The sequence below is a fragment of the Eurosta solidaginis genome, chromosome 2, assembly GCF_040869045.1.
Source record: "Eurosta solidaginis isolate ZX-2024a chromosome 2, ASM4086904v1, whole genome shotgun sequence".
NCBI classification, from domain to species: domain Eukaryota; kingdom Metazoa; phylum Arthropoda; class Insecta; order Diptera; family Tephritidae; genus Eurosta; species Eurosta solidaginis.
In genome coordinates, this window is record NC_090320.1 from 62,428,238 (window position 1) to 62,437,236 (window position 8,999).

At 35.2% G+C, this 8,999-nt stretch overlaps 1 non-coding gene across 1 annotated transcript; it reads left to right on the forward strand.

Annotated features, from left to right (window-relative positions):
* The first annotated feature begins 8,721 nt into the window (after positions 1-8,721).
* TRNAA-CGC (transfer RNA alanine (anticodon CGC)) lies at positions 8,722-8,793 on the forward strand. Its single transcript has one exon. It is a non-coding gene; the product is annotated as a tRNA-Ala (tRNA).
* Positions 8,794-8,999: the final 206 nt, after the last annotated feature.

Here is an 8,999-nt window from a genome sequence, read left to right on the forward strand (position 1 = left end):
CCCAATCTAGGCAAACAATTTTCATACTTTACTGTAATTTTTATATTTGCGGTCTGATCCGGCGCAGCTCACAAATAAGTAACTCGACAGGAGACGTGAAACAGCGTAGAGATTAGCAAATCATCATGAAAGTGAGTTTCACCAATGTTTCTAATAGTGACTAGAGACGGTTTACTGCATTCAGCGGTAAGATTTAATTCTGATCCAGAGCTGGATAGCTCATGGGAACACGCTTAATATTATGAAATTCGTGTTGGAGAAATTGTATGTTTTGAAATTTTACGATATCAATATGTAGGCAATTAAAATTGCTATAGATTTTTATAAAATAAGGTGGACGAGGTATGAAGGGAGATTTGCCAAAAGTGTCGTAAATTGGCTACACTGTTTTAAAGAGCAAGCTGTGCGGTAAGTTAAAAAAAGGTAAGTGCAGCGAGTGAGTGACAATGCAAGCCACATGAGTAAGCGTTAAGGTACGTCCACACCGGTAACGAAATAGCAAAGTTGTATAAGAATTGTTTTAAAACAATTGCAACTTGTTATACAACCAAGTTATCTAATTCCTTTGATCTTTACCGACAACCTCTGGGTAACATGTAACCTGCTATAAAAACAGAAAAAAGTTACACAACATCGTGTTATATAACATTTTTCAGTTGAATTTCTAACAAGTTACATAACATTGTTTATATAACTGTTTGTAACACGTTTTGTTACTGGTGTGGATTCACCTTTAAAAATCTCGAATGCGAGTGCGGTAAAAGTTGGTGAATAGCATTACTGCTAAACAAAGAAAACATTGTAAAATGTAGTTTAATTTGGTAAGATAATCGGCGTTAAGGGTGGGGAAATTAGATATCTGGAATTGTACGCAACTTATGGCGTTTTCTTTTCTGGAAAAAATTTTACCTTAATGTTGCATTCTTAAAATCTTACTTTTGAACTAGTCCACCTAGCCTCTTTTTCTGATTCAGAGGAAAATATTTTGTGAAAGGAACACACAAAATCAGGCTGAGAAAAACCAGCAGGACGATATTATATTCAGAGAAGAAAACGCAATTAATTAGAAATTGTACTTTTTATGTTCAAAATGTACTAAGTATATCTAAAAATCAAATTATTTTTTGTTGGCAAAATATAAGTTTTAAGTTAAAAAAAGTTGCAAACTTTTATAACTACATTGTTGGCGTTCCAATGTTAAAATATTAAAAAACAAGTAAGGAAGGCTAAGTTCGGGTGTAACCGAACATTACATACTCAGTTGAGAGCTATGGAGACAAAATAAGGAAAATCACCATGTAGGAAAATAAACCTAGGGTAACCCTGGAATGTGGTTGTATGACATGTGTATCAAATGGAAGGTATTAAAGAGTATTTTAAGAGAGAGTAGGCCATAGTTCTATGGATGGACGCCATTTAGGGATATCGCCATAAAGGTGGACCACGGCTGACTCTAGAATGTGTTTGTACGATATGGGTATCAAATGAAAGGTGATAATGAGTATTTTAAAAGGGAATGGGCTTTAGTTCTATAGGTGAACGCCTTTTCGAGAAATCGCCATAAAGGTGGACCAGGGGTGACTCTAGAATATGTTTGTACGATATGGGTATCAAATGAAAGCTGTTAATGAATATTTTGAAAAGCAGTGATCCTTAGCTCCGTAGGTGGACGCCGTTTCGAGATATCGCCATAAAGGTGGACCAGGGGTGTCTCTAGTTGTACGATATGGGAATCAAATGAAAGGTGTTACTGAGCATTTTAAGAGGGAGTGGGCATTAGGTCTATAGGTGCACGCCTTTTCGAAATGTCGCCATTAGGGTGGGCCAGGGGTGACTCTAGAATGTGTTTGTGTGATATGGGTATCAAATGAAAGATGGTAATGAGTATTTTAAAAGGGAGTAATCCTTAGTTCTATAGGTGGACGCCTTTTCGAGATATCGCCATAAAGGTGGACCAATGGTGACTCTAGAATGTTTGTACGATATGGGTATCAAACGAAAGGTGCTCCTGAGCATTTTAAGAGGAAGTGGGCATGAGGTCTATAGGTGGACGCCTTTTCGAGGTATCGTCATTAGGGTGGGCCAGGGGTGACTCTAGAATGTGTTTGTACGATATGGGTATCAAACGAAAGGTGTTACTGATCATTTTAAGATGGAGTGGGCATTAGGTCTATAGGTGGACGCCTTTTCGAGATATCGCCATTAGGGTGGGAAAGGGGTGACTCTAGAATGTTTTTGTACGATATGGGTATCAAATGAAAGGTGGTAATGAGTATTATAAAAGGGAGTAATCCTTAGTTCTATAGGTGGACGCCTTTTCGAGATATCGCCATAAAGGTGGACCAAGGGTGACTCTACAATGTTTGTACGATATGGGTATCAAACGAAAGGTGTTACTGAGCATTTTAAGAGGGAGTGGGCATTAGGTCTATATGTGGACGCCTTTTCGAGATATCGCCATTAGGGTGGGCCTGGGGTGACTCCAGAATGTGTTTGTACGATATGGGTATCAAATGAAAGGTGGTAATGAGTATTTTAAAAGGGAGTAATCCTTAGTTCTATAGGTGGACGCCTTTTCGAGATATCGCCATAAAGGTGGACCAAGGGTGACTCTACAATGTTTGTACGATATGGGTATCAAACGAAAGGTGTTACTGAGCATTTTAAGATGGAGTGGGCATTAGGTCTATATGTGGACGCCTTTTCGAGATATCGCCATTAGGGTGGGCCAGGGGTGACTCTAGAATGTTTGTACGATATGGGTATCAAACGAAAGGTGTTACTGAGCATTTTAAGAGGGAGTGGGCATTAGGTCTATAGGTGGACGCCTTTTCGAGATATCGCCATTAGGGTGGGCCAGGGGTGACTCTAGAATGTTTGTACGATATGGGTATCAAACGAAAGGTGTTACTGAGCATTTTAAGAGGGAGTGGACATTAGGTATATAGGTGGTCGCCTTTTCGAGATATCGCCATTAGGGTGGGCCAGGGGTGACTCTAGAATGTTTGTACGATATGGGTATCAAACGAAAGGTGTTACTGAGCATTTTAAGAGGGAGTGGGCATTAGGTCTATAGGTGGACGCCTTTTCGAGATATCGCCATTAGGGTGGGACAGGGTGATTCTAGAATGTTTTTGTACGATATGGATATCAAATTAAAAGTATTAATGAGGGTTTTAAAAGCGAGTGGCCCTTAGATGTATATGTGAAGGCGTTCTCGCGATATCGACCAAAATGTGGACCAGGTGATCCAGAAAATCATCTGTCGGGTACTGCTAATTTATTTATATATGCAATACCACTAACAGTATTCCTGCCAAGATTCCAAGGGCTGTTGATTTCGCCTTGTAGAACTTTTTCATTTTCTTCTACTTAATATGGTAGGTGTCACACCCATTTTACAAAGTTTTTTCCAAAGTTATATTTTGCGTCAATAAACCAATCCAGTTACCATGTTTCATCCCTTTTTTCGTAGTTGGTATAGAATTATGGCATTTTTTTCATTTTTCGTAATTTTCGATATCGATAAAGTGGGCGTGGTTATGGTCGGATTTCGGCCATTTTTTATACCAAGATAAAGTGAGTTCAGATAAGTACGTGGGCTAAGTTTAGTAAAGATATATCGGTTTTTGCTCAAGTTATTGTGTTAATGGCCGAGCGGAAGGACAGACGGTGGACTGTGTATAAAAACTGGGCGTGGCTTCCACCGATTTCGCCCATTTTCACAGAGAACAGTTAGTGTCACAGAATCTATGCTCCTACCAAATTTGAGAAGGATTGGTAAATTTTTGTTCGACTTATGGCATTAAAAGTATTCTAGACAAACTAAATGAAAATGGGCGGAGCCACGCCCATTTTGAAATTTTCTTTCATTTTTGTATTTTGTTGCATCATATCATTACTGGAGTTGAATTTTGACTTAATTTACTTATATACAGTAAAGATATTAACTTTTTTGTTAAAATTTGAATTTAAAAAAATTTTTTTTTAAAAAGTGGGCGTGTTCTTCATCCAATTTTGCTAATTTTTATTTAGCACATATATAGTAATAGTAGTAACGTTCCTGCCAAATTTCATCATGATATCTTCAACGACTGCCAAATTACAGCTTGCAAAACTTTTAAATTACCTTCTTGTAAAAGTGGGCGGTGCCACGCCCATTGTCCAAAATCTTACTAGTTTTCTATTCTGCGTCATAACGTCAACCCATCTACCAAGTTTCATCGCTTTAACCGCCTTTGGCAATGAATTATCGCATTTTTTCGGTTTTTCGAAATTTTCGATATCGAAAAAGTGGGCGTGGTTATAGTCCGATATCGTTCATTTTAAATAGCGATCCGAGATGAGTGCTCAGGAACCTACATACCAAATTTCATCAAGATACCTCAAAATTTACTCAAGTTATCGTGTTAACGGACGGACGGACGGACGGACATGGCTCAATCAAATTTTTTTTCGATCCTGATTATTTTGATATATGGAAGTCTATATCTATCTCGATTCCTTTATATATGTACAACCAACCGTTATCCAATCAAACTTAATATACTCTGTGAGCTCTGCTCAACTGAGTATAAAAATTGTATGCCGAGAAAATTATGACTTGTTCGGTTATGTTGGAAGAAATAAGTTGTTTGGTTGAGAAATGTCGATATTATGAACTGAATGTTGGATATTACAGTGTAAATCTATAGTATAGATATATGTGTATAGTATATATATGGTATAGATTCTATACCTATATTCATAAAACATACATATACAGCCCAATTCTAAATATTTCCTCGGAATTTTGTTCTCGCGGATGTTTTTATTCCTGTGGAAAAATTCCTCCAACTTTTTTTCCTAGCGAGAACAATAATTGGGGAAAATGAATTTGGAATTTTTTTTTGTTTTTCCAATTGAAATTTTGTTGCGCATTTCAATTTTTGCTTAAGAAATTTAGAACAGCTGTTATAAGGTTACCGATACGGTTACCGATAAAACACCAATGTCTGCAGCTTAAGCCTTCTTAAAAATTCTTGCGTGGTTTCTGGATGGTTGCATCAAATTTACTAAGAGCTCTTCCGTTGCTTATTTATAAACTTTTCGACTTAAAATGGTGGTAGAATGTTAATATATTTCAGCATAAAGTTGAACAAATAACTGTTTTTTCGTAAAAGAAACCATTTACTTACACTATTTTGATACATTCCCTTCAAATTAACAAGTGAAAAAACTTCTAAAAAATGGCATTCACATTCATAATACCTACTTTCTCTATTAATCCATTTTCCCTTTTTCGAACATTGTTCAGAATAAGAGGAAAGGGAGAAGTGATTAAAGTCACAAGGGGTTTTAATTAGAATACGAGGAATGGGAAAAGGAAAAAAAACTCGCAAGGAATTTTTGTTTAGAATTGGGCCGATAGTGATATCGAATCGTGCACTAACTCAATTTCGAGAAAAAAGTTTCTTTTGCGTATATGCCGGGAAGCAACGGATTATATATAAAAATAGATATTCTTAGCAGCACCTTATGCTACACCTTATTTTGCGTACTGGACAAACTAAACATACAACATATGGTTAACCGGCTATGTAAAGTTAAGCCTGTTGTAATACATTAAATGAAATAAGTATAATAAATTTATTAATATAATTAATTCATTATAATAACTATATTTAATTTATTAAGATATATATCAGTTTTATTTTTCTTTGAGCTTAAGGCCTATTTTTATAAATAAAACACTTGATTTTGTGTTTAATTATTTAATTTATTCGATATTTCGACCTTAGTCTAAGGTCATCATCAGGACTGCAAGAAACAATACAAAAACACTAATAAATTTATCAAATATTAACATTTTTGACATAAGTTATTTTCACATTTAAACAGCATATAAACAACATATAAAAAAATATAGATATATTTAACATAAATCATCAGCACAACTTACGTTTTAAGCAATGCTTTAAAGACTAAAATGCGAAAACAAAATAAATTAAGGAATAGCGACGATTCAAACAAAGAGTGTGCATAAACAAATGAAGTCCCGCAATTGTAAACAAAAATTTTATAAAAACAATAATACATTAAGCGGCGAAAAAACAGCATGCAGAAAAATTGATCACAGCAGTGTAGTGTTGTTGTTGGGAGAGCTCAAGAGTGGCTTTTGTGCTTTATTATTAGGTTGCGGTAGGCGTAGGCACAGTGTTCAGTGTCTGCCTTAAAATTCATACGTTTATTATTAGGGGTGTCAACTATGTGTAGCATTTCTAACGTGAAGCGTTTATTATAATTTTTCTCCTCTTCTAAAATGGTGACGTTCTCAAAATCCGGGTAGTGGCCTGTGTCTTTACAATGTGCTGTTAATGCCGTTTTATTATCAGAAAAATTATTCCTTAATTTTATATTTGATTTGTGAGCGGATATCCTTGTCTTGAGTTTAGATTTTGTAGTACTCACATATACTTTCTCGCATATGTGGGACCCGTCACCAATACAAGGAATCCGATACACTACGTCAGATTTTTCCTCTTTAGCTATGGGATCTTTCAGTTTGCTGAATACTTTTTTTAATGGGTTGCTGTAGGTAAAGGCTAGCTGCACCGTTTCCTTGTCATACAGTTTGGAATTTTTGATCCTCTCCGAGAGCCCAGGGACATAAGTAACCGATTTATAAATTTTTGCAGTTTGATTTTCCCTATTACTATCTTTATCACGCCTCGAGTAAAATTCGTATATAAGTTTGTAGATTAATTTCGTGGGTAAATTATTATTTTCTAGGGTATCCTTAATGATATTGATGTTTTTGTTGTGGTACAATGTGTCGCTGATGGAGAGAACACGCCTCACAAAATTTTTGGCAGTGTTAATTTTTATATTTCTAGCATGCTGCGAGTAGAAGTTAATCAATCTTCCAGATGTTGTGGGTTTTTTGTACCAGTCTATTGTTAATCGGTTATCTCTCTTAATTATTAGGGTATCCAAAAATATGTGGACGATTTATTCGCCATAGTAAAAACAGAGGACACAGACAAATTGTTAAATCTACTCAACGGGTATCATAAATCCATTAAGTTTACGATCGAAATAGAAAAGGACGGAAAAATACCTTTTTTGGATACCCTAATAATTAAGAGAGATAACCGATTAACAATAGACTGGTACAAAAAACCCACAAAATCTGGAAGATTGATTAACTTCTACTCGCAGCATGCTAGAAATATAAAAATTAACACTGCCAAAAATTTTGTGAGGCGTGTTCTCTCCATCAGCGACACATTGTACCACAACAAAAACATCAATATCATTAAGGATACCCTAGAAAATAATAATTTCCCCACGAAATTAATCTACAAACTTATATACGAATTTTACTCGAGGCGTGATAAAGATAGTAATAGGGAAAATCAAACTGCAAAAATTTATAAATCGGTTACTTATGTCCCTGGGCTCTCGGAGAGGATCAAAAATTCCAAACTGTATGACAAGGAAACGGTGCAGCTAGCCTTTACCTACAGCAACCCATTAAAAAAAGTATTCAGCAAACTGAAAGATCCCATAGCTAAAGAGGAAAAATCTGACGTAGTGTATCGGATTCCTTGTATTGGTGACGGGTCCCACATATGCGAGAAAGTATATGTGGGTACTACAAAATCTAAACTCAAGACAAGGATATCCGCTCACAAATCAAATATAAAATTAAGGAATAATTTTTCTGATAATAAAACGGCATTAACAGCACATTGTAAAGACACAGACCACTACCCGGATTTTGAGAACGTCACCATTTTAGAAGAGGAGAAAAATTATAATAAACGCTTCACGTTAGAAATGCTACACATAGTTGACACCCCTAATAATAAACGTATGAATTTTAAGGCAGACACTGAACACTGTGCCTACGCCTACCGCAACCTAATAATAAAGCACAAAAGCCACTCTTGAGCTCTCCCAACAACAACACTACATTGCTGTGATCAATTTTTCTGCATGCTGTTTTTTCGCCGTTTAATGTATTATTGTTTTTATAAAATTTTTGTTTACAATTACGGGACTTCATTTGTTTATGCACACTCTTTGTTTGAATCGTCGCTATTCCTTAATTTATTTTGTTTTCGCATTTTAGTCTTTAAAGCATTTCTTAAAACGTAAGTTGTGCTGATGATTTATGTTAAATATATCTATATTTTTTATATGTTGTTTATATGCAGTTTAAATGTGAAAATGACTTATGTCAAAAATGTTAATATTTGATAAATTTATTAGTGTTTTTGTATTGTTTCTTGCAGTCCTGATGATGACCTTAGACTAAGGTCGAAATATCGAATAAATTAAATAATTAAACACAAAATCAAGTGTTTTATTTATAAAAATAGGCCTTAAGCTCAAAGAAAAATAAAAATGATATATATTTTTACCGGCCAATAAGTAACTCAATTATTATTAAGATATATTTAAAAATTACCCCAGTAGTATATTTATAAGCAATTCTAGCAGCAGCCGTAATATTCGGTATTCGTTATAATATTTCGCACAATTTTTTGGTGTGAGCCCATGTGAGAGCATTCCTACTTATTTACATATCTACATACATACATTTTGTATAAACACAAGTTAAGCTAACGAACTCTCATGAACACAAACAAATGAATGCCATGCTGACTATTGGGCACAAGAGCAGAGTACAGCAACATTAGTTTAGCTAGCGCATTTAACAAGAGAAAACAACAAGGGGGTGTAGCTCAGTGGTAGAGTGCTCGCTTCGCATGTGAGAAGTCCCGGGTTCAAACCCCGGCACCTCCAATCTGAGTTTGGATCGTGTTTTTTATTTTTATTTTTTTTTTGTTAAAATTTAAATAATTCAATTTGAAGACATTTTAAGCATTTACATGGGAAAATTTTATTTTTTAAACATCTAGGGGACTTTTCATAGCAACTCAAGTTATAGGTATGTGTATATTGGTTACCAGTGAATTTTGCATCACCGATTTCTTTAAAATTTGAACATT